Source organism: Manis javanica, chromosome 9 (genome assembly GCF_040802235.1).
Source record: "Manis javanica isolate MJ-LG chromosome 9, MJ_LKY, whole genome shotgun sequence".
NCBI classification, from domain to species: domain Eukaryota; kingdom Metazoa; phylum Chordata; class Mammalia; order Pholidota; family Manidae; genus Manis; species Manis javanica.
The window spans coordinates 54,307,109-54,325,462 of NC_133164.1; the positions used below are offsets into that span (position 1 = coordinate 54,307,109).

Below are 18,354 nucleotides of genomic sequence, written 5' to 3' on the forward strand. Positions count from 1 at the left end.
AAGAAAACCTATGAATTTACTCATCAAATCTGTAATTTCCAAAAATTAAAGAATGAAATGAAAAAAGAAATCTAAAAGAAGTCAAGGAGGTGACACTGCCATCTAGCAAGAGGTTTCAAATAAATAACTATGAAAGTACTCTATGAGCCTATGCGGCAGCTATTTTTTCATTTTATATTTCCAATAGATTTTAAGGCCTAAAGTCCTTCAGTTTTAAAGAGACAATGTATTTTTTTTGAGTAGTAACTTAAAACTGTTTTTGTATAGCCACCAGTTAATGTATAACCACATTGAGAAGGCATATGAGGGATGTTGAAAGGAAAGGAGTACAAATTAGAAAAAGATCTGAATACTGAATATCTTAAGAAATATAATCTAACTAGGTATTTTCAAGAATCAAAAATCCCAAATTGATTAACAAAGTATTCCACAGATGGAGTTCTTAAGGGGCGGCTCCTTAACAAATGAGAAAGGCTTAAAGTTAATATGTCTGAGTTCTTCTTTATGTTTTCACTGTACCTACGGCAGTCCCCGCTTACCCCCCCGTTTCACTTTTCATGGTTTCAGCTACCCACAGTCTGTGGCGATCTGGGAGCAGATGGTCCTCCATCTGATTTCCTCTCAGAAGGTCTGTAGCAGCCTAATGCTCCATCATAATGACTGAGTCATTCACCTCACTTTATCTCATCAAAGGCATTTTATCACCTCATATTATCACAAGAAGGGTGAGTAAAAGATATTTTGAGAGAGAGAGAGACCATATTCACATAAATTTTATTACAGTATAGTTGACCCTTAAACATCAGAGGGGTTACAGATAACAAGCACCCCACACCCCCACCCCACCACCATAGAAAATCCTTAACTACTAATAGCCTATTGTTGACTGGAAACCTTGCCAATAACATAAACTGCCAATTAACACATATTTTGCATACGTATTATGTATTGTATTCCTATAATAAAGTAAGCTAGAGAAAAGAAAATGTGTTTTCAAATTGTCACAGATCTCCAAGAAATGTTCCTATATATATGTCTTGAAAAAAATCCATGTTTAAGTGGACCCACACAGTTCAAACCCATGCTCTTCAGGGGTCAACTGAATATTGCTGTAATTGTTCTATTTTATTTTAGTCGTTAATCTCTTACTGTGCCTAATTTATAAATTAAACCTTATTATAGTTATGTACATATAGAAAAAAACATAGCATATACAAGATCTAGTAGTATCCACAGTTTCAGGTTTCCACAGTGGGTTTTGAAACATCAGATAAGGGAGGACTACTGTAAACACTGCAAACAGGTATTCCCAAAGTGCTTTTAAAATTATCAAATAATCATCCTCTAATCTTTTCTAATCAGTTTCCTTGACAAATTATTCTTTTTCATGTCTAATTAATATTCAATATAAGCCATGAAAATTACTAGATTACCACATAGAGAAATAAGTAAAACTTAACTAAATTTAAGATAGTTAAAAATACATTCAAAAACTATAAAATGATACGATTTTTCCAAGTTCCCCAGTTTTCCTTCATTTATTTAATACTAACCAGTAGCAACAATATATCTGATTCAAAATGCATGCAAAATCTGTGTATTTCATTTTAGAATAGCAAATATACCTGGTGATTATTTAAGTTTACAGGCCTATTATATTATGAAAATGAACAACTCCCAAGAAACCATATCTTGCTCAGATTAATACTGAGCAAAATTTACAGTTTCTCCTTCAGTAGGAGCTCCAAATCCTTGATTTATTTACCACACCCCACAAAATATAACTAAAACACAACAGACTTAGATTTAAAAAAACAAACATCTTCAGGTTAGGTAATAGGACATATTAAATACAAGAGTAGGCTGAAGAAGTAGGTCCACTTATAAACATCCCCCAAATCAGATTACTTTCAGGATGCAACTTCTTTGCCTGAAGTATCAAAACTTGTGAATTCAATATATTTACACTCAAAAACAAATAAACAAATAGATTTCCCTAAATAGAAGTTATTTTGAATCACTGAGGAAAGCTGGTATCTCTTTTGCTTCAGGAGTTAATATTATGAAAACTGTGGATTTGATAATGTATCATTTATATAGAAAAATTTAAAGGCACTTTCAAAATGAGATCATTAGTCCAACAAGAAAGAGCAGCCTTTTTGAGACTACTACTGAAGGAAGGACCTTATTTAATTCTATTTTAATAGACAGTATTCTTCTATGTGATGTTTCAAGAGGGGGGAAAAAAAATAAGTACTCCTCTGCAGGACTTGCATTTTAACCATTACAGAGTAAATTACAAACCAAAGCTAAGCAAATCAGCAATGTGGAAATGCCACAAAGAAACTCAAAACAGGTGTTATAAGGTTTATTAATCTACCAGTACATTAATAAAATCATTTTCACATTTTTCCATAAAGTCTCAAAGATTTTTCCTGAAAAGTTATATTCAAATCAGAAGCAATAAATCAAAATATTTTATACATAAATGCCGCTCTCAGAGAAATTCTACCAGAAATGTATAAACTAGACTATTTGCAATATGTTCTTAATACTAAATTATTAAATGAGTATACACTGCTTCTTAGTTTTAAGCATTTCTAATACCAAAGGAGGAAAGCTACGCTTGGTCATTTTTCAGCAATGAAACAGAAAATAACATGTTTCTTCAAAGACTGATTTCTTGTGATATAACTGATCTGACGCTGAACTTGCTAATTTATAGATTTACAGACTATTCATAAAATGAGCTATTCTATGCTAAATTGGGAGCATGATATAATATCTTTTCCTCATTCATCTTTTATCATTCATTCTTACTGGTTCTCAGGCACTTCTATAAAGGAAAAGAATCTCTCAAAATCTCTCCAAGTGTCCAGAACAGTCCCAGCTGGCATTAAGAAGAAAATCAAAGTACAACCTTAACAAAAGCAGTGTTTGTATATCCAGCCCCTAGAAAAGTGTGTGGCATCACTGAGGTAAGTAAATTCAGCAAATGTTTTACAAATAAATGAAGTTCACTAATCAGTAAACAAAAAAGTTAAAGGAGAATTTTGTCAATTGGCTAATATCTAAAGCAGACACTTAAAAGTTCAACTTTCTAATCCTAAAGGGACTAAAAACTAGCAAAGACCTACTTTCATAGCTCTTTCAGAGGTCAGCAGCTTCTAGGATTAATTTTTGTGTATGGTCTGTAGAACTTCAAAGGTATTATACTGAGGTGATATAAAATTTTAGCTAAATTATTAAACTGATGATGGATTCTCTAATGTACTTTTCCAGATTTAAAATCAGTAAGAAAACAAACCAGTTTGCCAAATATCCAATTTCAAATTTTCAATTTTAAAAAGTGAGGAACAAACAAAACCCAGCTTCCTTGGAATTAGTTAGCCAATGTATTATATTGACTCTGGAGGAAAATATTTCTAAACCACAAAAGAAATCCCTATTGTCAAATGGGATACACCTTAAAAACACCAAAATCAGAAAAAAGCCTGAAAACTTTAAGGAATTCATAGCATCATGAGGATACATGCTTAATCATGGAAAGCCATTTCCTAAAAAGGAAGAAAGTTGTAATGAATGAAACATCCTATTAGAGTTTTTAAGAACTCAACATCTAATGCCAAATTCCAAGATTTACCAGTATATTTTCTCTTTATCTTTTTGGAAAAGATAATATCCAAAAGTGTTATTGAGATTCATGTTACTCCACTAGGCTTAGATGTCAAATATTTGATAAAACATAGACAAGAAATAAATAGCTAACCCAACTGTGTCTTCATGTTCCGCTACTGTTTAAGATCAAGAACAAACAGATAAAAAAAGAAACAATGCACAATATATCTTTTAGAGTAGTTAACCCACTACAGAAAAGATAAAAGGCAATCATAAAAATATGTATCAACTACAAAAATGTCAATTCAAGTTCAAGGTGCCTTTAAATTTGCCTCTGCCTCTTTTGAATGAAAAAGGCTTCTATAAAAGATAAGAGAAAGCCTTAAAATAACTTTAAGAAAAAAAATCTCTGAATTTCTAAATTAAAACATTTTAATTAAAAATTAAAATTAAAAAACCTTGAATTTAAGAAAAATCTCCAGAGATTTCTAAAAATAATATCTAAATCTGGCAAAGTTATTTTCATAATTAACCTAACCCATTAACTTTCACCCCTTCAGCATCTTTTTTCACCTGCTTATTCTGCGAGTATGAAATATCTGGCTAACATGTAAGTAGATATAAGGTATTGGGGGAAAAATGGATTATTTTTCTACCACATATTTTATTCCAGGATCTTGTGCTGTACTATACTACATTCAGAAGATGATGAATATAAATGACTATAGAAAGAAAAACACTCATGTTTTATGAATTAGACTGCCTTTACACTAATTCTTTTGTGAGTCTTACCCATCTACGACAAGAAATAGATCAGTCAACAACAAAAAGATGATGAATGAAATTCAAATGGTTCTTGTCAAGCAACAATCATCAATGGATGCTAAAATTAATGGGTGAAAGTATGATGAGAAACAGGCTATGTACATAATTTCAAAATATCTCCCCACAAGGCATTTGTTATTTACAAAGGGAAAAGAGTAATTTAGCGGTGTAGAAACCCCACAGATACCTCCTTAACCAAATGACTATGATAACATCACTAGTAATGGAATAAATCATTATCATATACCTTCTGATATAATACACTGATAAGGACATAACATTTTAGTGGTATCATTATCAAAAATATATAGTCTCAACTGATCATGAGAAAACACCAGACACACAATTTGAGGGACATTCTAACTAGTTTGTACTCTTGTTCAAAAGTGTCAATGTCATGAAAGATAAAGAATTAAGAACCAGTCAGACTGAAGGAGACTAAGGAGACATTACAATTAAGTTCAATATGATATCCTAGAATGGGTCCTGAACCAGAAAAAGGTAGATTTAGTGAACAACGTTAAAATTCAAATAAAGTTTACAGACTGATTAGTAGTAATTCCTGATTCCTATGAGTTTATTCTAGTTATGCAGAACATGGGAAAGGATGAAGGTATATCAGAACATTATGCACTTTTCTTGCAACATTTTGCTAAGTCTAAAATTATTTTAAAATAAAGTTAAAAATAAAAAATAAAAGTTTCTGAATAAGGTACCATATCTGACACACCCATGGAATGTCCACTGGGAAATATAAATCTACTTTTTTTAATTGATATGAAAAGTTTACTACAAACTTTCTTTAAAAACTAATCTTAATGGAATGACAGTATTATGTCATGCTTTGTACTAATATCAGAAAAGTATCAGATAGTGATAGTCTTATTCACATTTTGTAATTTCTTTGGTAAATAGCTCTCTATGCAGAGAACTCTGATTCAGAAGAAAGTATGTGAGAGATCAAAAATCTCACCTACTAACAGAAAAACTGAAGTATCTTTATATTAAACAACTAGTATGGAAATTAACTTTAGACTACAAAAGCATAGGACAGAATAAGTAAAGAACAGTCTTAAAATTTAAATTAAAATGTATGAATTTTTATTCCTGCATTATAAAAATGGAAGGAATAAAAACTTTTGTTCATTTTTTTCTTTAAAAATTCCCATAGGAAAGAGTGTCATAAACATCCCTACTTTTGTTTTTACTAAAAGTCAATTGATAACACTCCCAAATAATTTAACCTCACTTATAAAATTAATTACAAAGTAAATTATTCATAACCTCTTATTTTTTAACATTTATTGAGAGCTTAGTATATGGCAAGTAATGTATTATGCATTTTATATATACTGCCTCATTCAATCCTCTCAATGACTATAGGATATATACAATATGTTAATTATCACAATTTTACCAGTAAGCAAACAAAGGTACAAAAAAGCAGTGAAACAACTCACCTAAGATGATACACCTACTAACTTGTAGGGAGGAAATTCAAAACCAGTTTGTCTCCTGGATCCTGAATCTTAACTAATTTTATACTTTTTCAAATCTTATTATTGTGATTAGCAATTAAACATTTTCTTTTTAAATACTTAGTATATGCTAAAATGCTAAGATAAACACATTTTAAGTAGTACTCTGAAATTTTTTCCTTCAATTTCAGTTAAACAATGATTAGCTGACAGTCATTTACTCTGCCATTTGTAGCAACCTATGAAAGTTTAAGATAATAAAACTTAGAAATAAAGTATAGCAAAACTCAGTATCACCAACATAAATAAAATAGTCTAGGAACTGATGTTCCTACTGAACCTGAAAAGCCTGTATCTACAAGTACGTTGAAATGCTAAGCAGAAATACCTCTCACCTTTTAAGTATCTACAAAAAAAGCAAGATGCAGAAAAGTTTTCTAATTAGAATTTCTACTTTATGTGCTACGTGTTTATTGACTTGCCTAACAAATATATAGGACAGTCTTTCAAATGTATGAGAAATTCATAGAGTTTAATGAGTTTAATTACCTTAATGTAATTTAAACATTTTATCTACAACTTAAGTCATTTCTGTTACGAGCATGACTAAAATAATAATCTGGCAATAACAAACTAGATTCTATTCTCTACTGATTCAGGGCTCAATTCTGTTACTACTAAAGAGCAGTCTTTAGTTTCTTACAGAGTATATAATATCTTGTATGGATGTAATATTTGCCTTAAATTTTAATATTTTTAAAAAATTATTTACCCATAGCTTACAATGTATCTACTTGAATTTTTCTGCATAATGACAAGATCAAAGGAAGGTCATTCTCTTCCTCACCTCAAATTGAGTCCAGTAAAAATCAATATAAGTTTATCAATGTGAATATGATATTAGAAGCATTCAACACTTTGGTAAGATCAGGATGCTTTCCAATATCAATAAATTTGGGTAAGTTTAAAAAAAATAGGGCAGATATCTAATCACAAATAACACCTTTAGTCTATTCTCTTCTACTATATATAACTTGTCTGCCCACTGGGCCTGCAATGACAAAAAAGAAAATCATAATATCAATAGTATCCACAAGTCTCAGAGAGAAAGCATCCTCAACTTCAGGCCCATGTCAGTCAACCATCAGAAATTAAGATAGCCCATGTTTGTCAACTACTCCTCAGGTAGTTTATTTCAACATAGTAATGAGACTAAAAACCAGAAAAATGAAAAATGTCCAATCTAATATGCTATCCTAAACTAAATCCTGGAAAAAAAAAACCCCCTCTAATCTTGGTATTTTACTAACCCTTCACTGCTTTCATAGTGATTATACTTTCCAAACACTTTGGAAAAGATTTGTATAGTCACAATCCATGTCTTGAAGGAAAATATTGCCAAAAGGAAATGAAAAGGTATGAAGGGAAAAGAACATCACCACCATCAAGTTAACAATTTAAGAAATAGGATTTGATAATTAGAAACGTGTTGAACTTAGTTAGCATTGTATGGACTTCCAACAAAACTCTGTGAAAACCACAGAAGACCTTGGATTACGCCTTTGAAAGTGCCAGTACAACTAGAACTCAAGTTCGCAATTCAGCAAGTGAAAAAACTTCACATGTGGATATACCTTCATTAAGAAATGAAACACATATACATTCCTTCATGTGTTTTATAAGCAACTCCTTTAAATTTTATTCATAAGTAATACCAGTTTATAGTATTTCTAATTAGAAAAAAATATCTTTCAATTTCTTCCTTCAAAACTTCAATCAAATCTCTGAAACTATCAAATGCAGCTAGTACTTTGAAAATTCCGACTTTCTGCAATTTTATGGCAGTCTATCTTCAAAGACATTCCCCCAAAAGCCAAAAATTCTTTCCTTAATTTACCAACAGATCTACAGAAACATCTCCAATAAACCATTCTTTTCACCCCTTTGATAAATCTTAATCTCAAACAGACTTCAATTTTTCTCCTCAGAATTTGACATTCCTTTTTGTACTTCTTTCTTATTTCATTTCTCCAATATGCATAACATAGGATATGGACAAATGGGAGGTGGGGATGTTCAACTGGCTTCTGTACTTTGTTAGCAACATCAAGCTTTAACTCTAAAACATAAGAAACACAAAGTAAAGTTAGTAAAATGTTCTATATTAATGGTAATCAAAGTATAGGACAAACTCTGATTAGCTTCTCTATCTTTGAAAGTTTACAGAGTTAACTAGTTCTTTCTATTCTATTTACAGATTCCTCCAGGAAGAACTCCTATGAAGTCTATGCCTAAGGTCTGCAAACCATTTACAGTGACAGGGCCAATTAAATAAGTCTGCGAATATGTCAGTGCTATACTTCTCAAAATAAGTTCTTCAATTTCTGCCAGATGGTCCACTTGGCATATATTCTCACATGACTACAACTATACTTTTATTTCTAATGTAAATCAAATACTTATGGTGTATAGCAGAAAAGGAACTGTTAGGGTTGAATAATAAATGTAGAGATGGGCTCCAGTTGAAGCCCGCCATCATCACTTAACCACACGACCCATAACATTTCTCACATATAAAATTAAGCAAGTTAACACTTCCCAAAGTGTGTTCCAAAGACTAGATTCTACAGGACATTAATAGGTGTTATCCGAGCAAAACAGTTGGGAGTCTACAAATAAAAATCCTCTCCTGCAGAATTTCTCAGTCCTTAATAAACTAAAATGCAATATCAACCTCCAAGTAAAATGCAGTATTAACCTCCAAGATGTTTTTAACAAAGTGAAAATTTTTTTCATTTTAAGAACTAGCATTCCAAAAACACTCATTTTGAAGCTTCTGTACTAGATTTCAAAATCCAGTTCAATAAATCTTTGAAACTTAAAAACCAGATACTGACTCATTATTAAAAACAAACTGATTAATTCCATTCATTTTAAGAGAAAGTCTTCAGTCCCATATGGGACTGAGTATGGAACAGATGGTCTGTAAGGCATTGTGCCTATCTAAAACAATCTTTACAATGAAAGCGTTTAAGAATCACTTCATTAGGGTAATGGTTCTATTCTGGAATATTAATAAACTGCTACAAGACACTACATTCCTTCTAAGTAACCCTTGCCCCCATTAAGAAAGAGAGGAAGGTGTGCTTTCTAACCAATTTTGTTTCTGTAAATTTGAAAATTTGGAAGCACTTCTCAAATAGTTAGATATAGTATGGTCCTAGCTGCCTGTCCCTGAATCAGTCCCTGATGCCTCCATTATATGTAAAAAATACACTTTTCTCTCACACATCTAAAATAGTGATACTAGATACATATCATTCTTAGGGGAATTGAGAAAGCAGTCACTCTTCCTCTGCACCGATTAATTCTTATAAAACCACAGGTGAAAGAGGCTACACCAAAAATTTCACAAATGTACAGACAGAATCATTGGTACACAGAAAATCTCTGAATATGTAGGCAAGCTTTTATTTTTAATTTACAGTGTTTAATAGAGGAATTATTCTTATTTGGCATAGTAGTAAGAGCAGCAACTGTTTACAAAACAGTTCTAAGAACTGAACTGGAGTATTACATACTTTATCTCCTTTAATCATTCCCACAACAGTGCAAAGGTAGCTATTACCCCACTTAACAGGCAAGGAAATTGGGCTTACATGTACATTTACAAAGGTCATACAATGAAGAGGTAACATAAACAAGATTGGATACCAGATCTGATGAAGGGTAATGCTCGTTAAACTCTACATCATCATGCTCTATGCTCATTAATCTACAACCTTGATTAATCAATTTATATGAATAAAAAAGCTGTCATGCATATCATATGCAGAATATATAAGCATAATATAACAATTTGGATATGAAGATTTTAAGGTATCTCTTCAAGGTATTACACAAAACTCTTGAAGATCAATAGCAGAACTTTTCTTTCTATCCTTAGCACCTCTGCTCAGTGCTAACATATGTAACAAGCAGTCAATACATTTAAGTAAATCAATCATAATTTCAGGAAAGAACATAAGTACTGTAAAAAGCCTCTAGGCTAACAATTGCTTAAACTAGTTTATGTACTTCTTCTAAAAGACTTTATATAGCTAGATTTACAGATGTAGGTATCAGTTATCACCAGATCCTCCTCTTTCCCATCCATCCTCTTTAGTGGTCTATTTCTATTTCTCTGTTTCTTCTCCCTTATTCACATATTGAGTCCCTACCTCAGAACAGTGGTATTAATGGCATTTAGGTCACATATTCACAAGCTCTAATATAACACAACTTGATTTTTGTTAGGCCAAGGTATCCACTTGTTAAGTTTGTTTTTGCATACTTGAGTTGATTTCATAATAAGCTACTGGTAGATCTTCACGGGTTAAGAACCTTAGTACAACTGGAAATATAACTAAACCTTCAAATAAAGAAAACACCCAGAATGGGCCCTTTAGCCTGCCCATTTCACAAAAGGCCCACTTTTAAAACATTCTCTCTTCCATGTACTGCCTACGGATTGGGGAGAATGGCAAATTTACAATGTCAAAAGCCTATCAATAAGGAAAGTCTAGAAATTCAATCAACTTATAAAACATGAAAATTACTGGCTTTCAGCAGCTTTTGGATATTTCATGTTAGTGGTAAGTTAAATTATGGAACATGTGAGATTTATACTATATTATGATTAAGTGATAAATTAAGCTACAGTATCTTTTAAGATAGATCTTTACTATTAACTACATTTCAAAAAAAATTCCACCTACTTCTTTCTATAGTTTCAATGTTTATAAATGAATCAGGAAAAATACAATGAAAATGAAGGAAAACAACTGTACTGTAAAAACTCTGAATTAAAAGAATACCTAATGAAACTGTCTCAGATTTAAAAGTAAACTCCCTTTCTAGGATAATAATAAAAAAAAGATGAGGTAAATCCTATTTTTCAACTTAACAGTGTTCATGTAAATAATCATTTTCTTGTTCCAATAAGCATGTGATACAAATAAAAGCTATAGCCATTCAAAATTAAGACCTGAATCATAAACTGTGCTATGATGATTCAACTGATTAATATGAATTATCTACTTTAGGAAGTATTCTAGTGTAATTTGGTGACATTAAGCATCAAAAAAAAAAAAAAATACCCTAAGTATTCCAGCTTATAGTAAAAGCTCACTGAGACCAATAGAAGGCTACCAATCTGATTTATTGAAATGTTCATGTCATAAATCTATATTTATATTCATTTATTCCTAGATATTAGATTCCACTTAAGCAAGTTTTCCAAATTTAAAAATTTATTCTTTAGCAAATACTTAGAAAATTTAATCATTTTGGATAGAAAATTCTTTCAAAATGTATTGAGAAAGTATTAACCAAATAAAGACTGAAAGGTTCATTAGGAACACTAGTCACTGGATATAATGGGAAATCAGTAAAGTCTATAAGGCCTTCCTCCAGACTTGTAGGTTAAGGACTGCTTTTTATTGTTCTCAGCTGTCACCTCCTGCTGCTTAATCAGTGGGCCAAGGCAATCTCCAGAATGGCCAAGGGTACGAACTTTGAAATCAAATCACCTAATAGAATACTAGCTCCATCACTTAGTAGTTATGTGATCAAGTTACTTAACTTGACAATATTTTACCTGTAGTAATTTATCGGCCAATAATAGTGGGAGAAATTTTAGAATTATCTCTGCCATATAATCCTCAGATCCTATCTTACAAAAATTTACAAAAAAGAAAAGTTAGAGAGATACTTTTCAAAAGTTAAAGAGAATACTAATTCAAACACCATATACCTTCAATAAGCATTAAATACAATTGTTCCTAAAAGGATTGGGATAAAGTATCATGGTTTATTATTATGGAAAATTCAAGAATAGAGGCAAGAAATTAATAACCTATTTGGGCTTATCTCAATCTTCTCATTCTGGATCTACACTTCCTCTCTGGAATCTCAAAATAGATAAAATGCCTAATAATAAAATATAGCTGCTTATACAAGCATATAAAGCCTGCTTTCATTTCAGAGAATAACTGGTAAATAATGTATGTAGATCCCCAAAGAGGCAAATAACACAATGAAGATGAAGAAGAGCTGGGTATCAGCCAAATGCTTCATTCTAAGAATCTACAGTAACAAGGAGCATCAACCAAAGACAAGACATGGCTCAATTTACTCACAATGATAAAGCCTTTTAAGAGAGGAAGAAAAGGAAAAGGCGTTTGATGGTTTATCAGCACTTGGGCACTGGACAGCACTATAGCCACCAGGCATTTCCTCAAGTCACTTCATGACCTTGCACCCAAAGGAATAAAAAAAAAAATCAGCAAAAAATGTAACTTAAAAATAATTCTTTCAAAATAAACTTGCTAATATGTTTCACTAAATATCATCTTTAAAAGGTAATTTTTACAAAAGTATTTTCCTGAACAGAAAATCTTTGCCATTACTGAAAATACAAAAAAAATATCTAAAAGGACCACAACCAAGAAAACAAAATTAATATTAAGCATAAACAAAAACTTCCTTATGAAAGAAAGTGGAATGGGTTATCCATTCCTAAAAAAAAAGGATTAAAAAAACACCCAAGAAGAGAGAAATCAGTTTCCCTTGCCAGAATTATTTGATTTACTGTGTTGAGAAAGGTAATAAAAATATTTTAAGAAAAAATTGGAGGGGGATAATCTTTATTAGAGCATAATATATAAATTAGTATCTACAAAATACCTTATGCAGAGTAACTGGTATGTCATTTTTCTATCAGTAATTTCACTAAAAATAAAAATCATTATTAATAATTACCTAAATCTTAGCATCTATTAGGCACTTTTAATTTTACTACTGAAAATATTCTCTGTAGTTTCTATCTGTAGAGGTATAGCTTTTATGTATAACACAGTATGTAATTTCTTACAGAATAAGCTTACTAGTCTGAAAGCTAGGAAAATGTGAAGCACTTGCCTTATCTTAAAGTGGGGAAAAAAGCAACATAATAAAGTTATTTGTCCATGGTTAGGTGACACATAGGTACACCTAAAAATACTGTCCCTTTATACTTGTCCATAGCTCGATAATTAACATAATTTGGAATTTATTCTTTATGTCCATGCTTGCTTAAAATAATATACCAAACATAATCTAATTTTCAACCGGTGAACATTCAATACTATATCATGTTTCTTTGGGGTTTTCTTGAAATCTCTAACTGCTACCTTGCTGTGAGCTATAAACTGCTACTTTCCCCAACCTTACACACCTTGAAATCCCATTTTTTGTCCTTCACGTTCCTCTTCTGCTTTAAGACATAAAGCTAGCAAATGTAAGACTTTTTTAAATGTCTCAAAAAGGACAAAAAATGCTAGGCAAAAATAGCCAGGGGGATAAAAAAGCCCATATGGCTTTATTTTGTGATAGCAACTCCAAGTAGTTTTGGAGCCCTTTACATTCCACAGCTGTGTTCCAAAGGATTAGGTTACCAGTGCTCAACCTCTGGCTAAGTGGAGTGTTACCATGTGTGGACTGGGTCCCTCCTTAGCTTTTCTAATGAAGCCAAGGTTACTATGCAAACCATCATCTCAGACTGCAACTACAAAGAGAATGCGCCTCTATTTCCACCACTGACAGAAAAGCAATGACTGAGTTTCTCATACCCCATTAAAGAAGGAAGCAATCAGACATCCCAAGTAAAATCAGCAGTCTCCTCAAACAGCACTGATCTGGCTGCTACACAGGCAAAAACAGAAAGGGGCCCTCCATTCCGTGTCAATTAAGTCCAGACTTCTCAATCCTGCCTTTCAGGCTGTTCAAAGTTAGCCTTATCTTCTATATTCCTGTATGTAGTAGCTATCTCCTATGAACTTAGACCATGTCCTATGTACTTTTCTATAAATACTCCCTGTACCTTGAACCTTTTTAGTATAAGTTTTCTCTACTAAAATGACTTACTAAATCAAACTTTTCTCAAATGTCACCTCATCACAAAGGTGGGTGATCTTTACCTTCTGTTATCTCTTTGTGATATATCATATCATACCTTGTCACAATTTTCCCATTTTTTGGACTTCTATCCCAGGTCATTCCCTAAAATGTTTCAAGCAGCTTACAAAGGTAGGTATAAATATTACAAAATAAATCACACATAAATAGGAAAAAACTGAGGCAATAAAACCAAAAACAGTAGGAGAATATGGAACCTGTTACTGATTACCTTTTTCTTTCATGTATAAATACACATTTATTCTTGAATTTAACTGCAAGCTCTCCTTAAGGACAGAGATAGAATTGTGCATATCCTTATTAAATTACATCCTTTCAAATACCTAAGAGATTTTGAAATCCAAGAACAATTTCAAAATGTCCCTTTAAAAAATTATATTCCTTTATATATATGTGTGTACGTATTCTCAAATTTTAAAAATGGCAGGCAAAGCGAAAAAAGGCACCATCACATAAAGGAGTGAGTTTTCTGACACTTTAAATGTCAATAAAAAAATCAAATTGCATTTAGTGTCAATGGTAGCATTACTGCTTTTCACATTTTAAATATACCTATACCATTTCCCTTTTGGTCTATACCTAGCAGTGCTCAGAGAATAGAAAAAAATAATTCCTCCCCTTGTCACTCACTACCTGGGAGAGACTAGCAATGAAATCTGGTTAGTATGAAGATGGCAAAGGTCTCTACAATCACCAATGTAAAGAACCAATCCTAAAATATTAGTTCACATTCACTTGGATTTCTTTTCACAACTAAAAATATTTGGGACACATCTGCTTTGGGTTACAGACATGGATAAACCCTATGAAACATTAAATTGCCAAAAATACCACCTGAAGGTTATAACCACTTATCCATCAGATCTTTAAATCTTCACCTATAGAAAATAGCTTTTCTGGGAAATTTGTTTTCTTTTATTTTCTTGTTCTAAGTGAGAAGAAAAACATCTTGTTTTGAGGGAGGAAAAGCTAGGAAAGTGAATACAGTCTTTTTATATGTTGAAAAAGTTGCTAACCAAAGGGTTCCTGTACCACATCATTTTACAATGGAAACTACTATGCCCCTAATTTACTTTCTTCATTAACAAAAACAGAAAAACATAATTTCCTAACTGGTTGTTTCTGCTTCCAGGTATATAAACCCCCACTCCAAACCAAATTGCAGATTTCTTTTACACTAATCTTTCTTACCGCATTTAGTCAGCAAGTGCTGAGGGCCAAATCACTTCCCAATTCAATCATCGGTCACCTCCTAACTCTTCCTTAGATAAACTTACTCTTCCTTACTGATGACAGAATGTTTTTGTTTCCTTCCATTTTTAATATTCTCCTGCTTGGAACATTATCCTTCAACCCAAAACTTTCAAAAAGTCAGTTTAAATAACACTGCTTTCTTGATCTACTAAAGATCAATTCTATCCCATCTGTGAACTTAAAATGAAATCTATGTCATTTTGGAGACTAGGTTCCAGTTACAGTCTAAGAAACACTCTCTAACACTATGTGAGAAAATTCACTTAGCCTCACTGAACTTATCACTCCATCTATAAGCCAAGGGTTGACGAAATCTTGAGCTTCCCAACTCTAAATTTCTGATTCTTCGGTTTCATGTCATTTTAAACTGTTACTTAGTTCTCATATCATCATATAATTTCCCCATGTGTACAATTCTTGAAGTGAAGAACCATGTTTGAGTACATCTTTGCCTATACAATTACCAGACACAATGATTTACACCTAGTACTACATAATAAATACACCCATTTGATAGGTCAATGAGGGGAAACAGAATACAACAGGTATTTAACATATCTGCGAAGAACTGAACCTTACTCTTGTCTATCGAAACAACTATGCAATTACAGGATGGCAAAGTATCTGGCAATAATTCTATTCCTAGCCTAGATGGTTGTCAGGTTTTTCTGCCACATAACTGAATTCACTTATTCAACAAGTATTTCAGAACATACTATAAACCAGGCACTAGTGCATGCAGTGAGAATACCGAGGTAAACTAGATGGATAAGGTCCTTGCTCTCATGGAGCTTACGGTCTTAAATACAAGAACAAGAGTAGCATCCCCACCCAAACTTCCAAGATCAAAACAAGAGTATTTGAGGATATGAGGTAAGAAATATCTGTAGTTCCCACTGCATCCCAATGTGTTTAAGTTGACTGAGGAAACAATACAACACCCTGGGGTTCTGATCATATGCTACAGAAGAAATAGGGCACAAAAGTTGTTAAGAGCCCTAACTCTGGAACCCAACTGCCTGGATTTAAATCCCAGCTCCTACTTCCCAGCTAGGTGACCTTGAGTAAGTTACTTAATCATTCTGTGCCTCAGTCTCCCTACCCACAAAATAGGGATAATAATGATACTTACACCTCATATGGTTTCTTAGAGTTAAGTAAGTTGATGTATGGAAAGTGCTTAGAACAGTCTTGCACATATGCACAGTAATTTTCAACTCCTCCTCCTCCAACTATTACTACTACTTTTATTACTAAATTGTAGAGTCTATAAATAAGCTAAAAACAGTATGTAACCCACAGTAGGAACTCAATATTTAATTAACGACCGAATAAATGACTCGAGATTTGGTTTCTTCTTCTGTGAAAATTGAACAAAAGCATCTTATCAACTTAAAGACTGTTAGGCCTCAAGAGAATATAATCTATTTCAAAGTACTTTGTTAAAAGCAACCCAAAAAAAATCATTCAAGACTAAGGTTTTATTGCTACCATCACTAGAAATATAGCCATAAGATAGCAAAAATTTAATGCTATATTACTTCAATTGTATGCTTATGCCTTCAAAGCATTCCTTAGATAAACTTACTCTTCCTTACTAATGACAGAATGTTTTTCTGTATGCTGTTTGTTACCATGTGAATATACACTAAGAATATGTAATAACTAAAAAATCAGATAACTAGAGAGCAGGGAAAGAATGAAGTCTCATCAATGAGCCATTTTATAATCAATCCATCTACGATTTACATTTAAAAAAAGAATACTCAGGCATGTACACAGGGTATCAGGAGTTCCTCAACCTGAGTGGTGAGCTGATATTACAAAAATAATCTAGGAGTGGAAAAATAAGATGCTGTTGTCATTTGTCTTATCCAAATGAAGCTCAGCGTAACCCTTTTCTCCATGGCTCCACGGATGAGGAAGGGCAGAAACACCCATGATCTGAAGTTAAGGCTGGCAGGGGCGGAGGAGGAACTAGGATGGTGGAACAGGTGAAGGGGGGAAAAATGAGTGATAATGTTTGGTATCCTGATCTGGGTGATGGTTACAAAAGTGTATATACGCATGTCAAAATGTACTGAGGTGTAAATCAAGATTTGTGCATTTTATTATATATGCTGCAATATAAAAAGAATAAAGTTAACCATTAATAAAATCAAGCCATAGTAAACCTTCTCTCCAGCCAAGAAAATATGGTTTTAAGCCAGGCAACCAGGTTTAACACTGATATGTCCACAACAAGGATAGGAAAACCTTTACAGACTCTCAGAACCAGCCTCTGATTATTATCGCACTTTTTTATTATTTTTATTAGGTTTTATTACTATTAGATTCTACTTTTCCCTTGTTAATTACTCCAGCCTTAAAAGTAAAGGCCTTATCTCTTAATGCTTTTTTACTCCCATTTAATAGCCACATATAATTAATTAAATTTGTTTCTGATCACTACCAAACTTTTTTCATGGTTCCTCTCCTTTTATATAATCCATAAGTTACTGGTTTAATAACAAGTAACTACAATGAGTAAACTACAATAGATAAGGATTTTTAAATGAAAAATTAACATAATGCTTACTAAACTGCTTAATCAAAACTCTCAACACAAACAAGTCACACTTTACAAGTCAAATACATGTATTTTCAACATCTGAAACTGCACCAAAGAACTTCTAAGGTAATATTTAGATACCATCTAAGCCTATTATACACTAAATACCTGAGCCAGTCAAAAGTAAATGAAGAAGAATACTGATATTCTAATTTGAAATAAATGGGGTGAGAGTGCTATTCAAGCTGGAGAACTTTTATTAGCAGAAACATAAATACAAAATAAGCATAAAATAAGTCAAAATGCTTATCAAAAGCAGCAACTAAGCATTGTTTTCTGGCTTACACAGTAAAAAGTAATTTTCAGTCACCTCCAATAAATGAGAAAATAGTGATATCACATGATCATCTGTTAAGAACATATTTACCTTTCTAATATATAATAGTGTTTTTAAAATGGTTAATTGTCCTTATATGCCAATATAAAAAATGTTTTCTTCATTTATTCACTAAGCAGATTTTTACTGATTACCTCCTTTATGTTGAAAACTGAAATATACTTTGTATACAGTGGCAAGTCAAACATCCTTGTTCATGAAGGTTAAAATCATCAACACAAAAAACATAAACACAA

The 18,354-nt window shown here is 32.3% G+C and overlaps 1 protein-coding gene across 18 annotated transcripts in view; it reads right to left on the reverse strand.

The window, feature by feature from the left end:
• Positions 1-18,354, reverse strand: part of TSC22D1 (TSC22 domain family member 1) — a 159,532-nt gene that overhangs the window by 129,633 nt on the left and 11,545 nt on the right. The window lies entirely within an intron of this gene.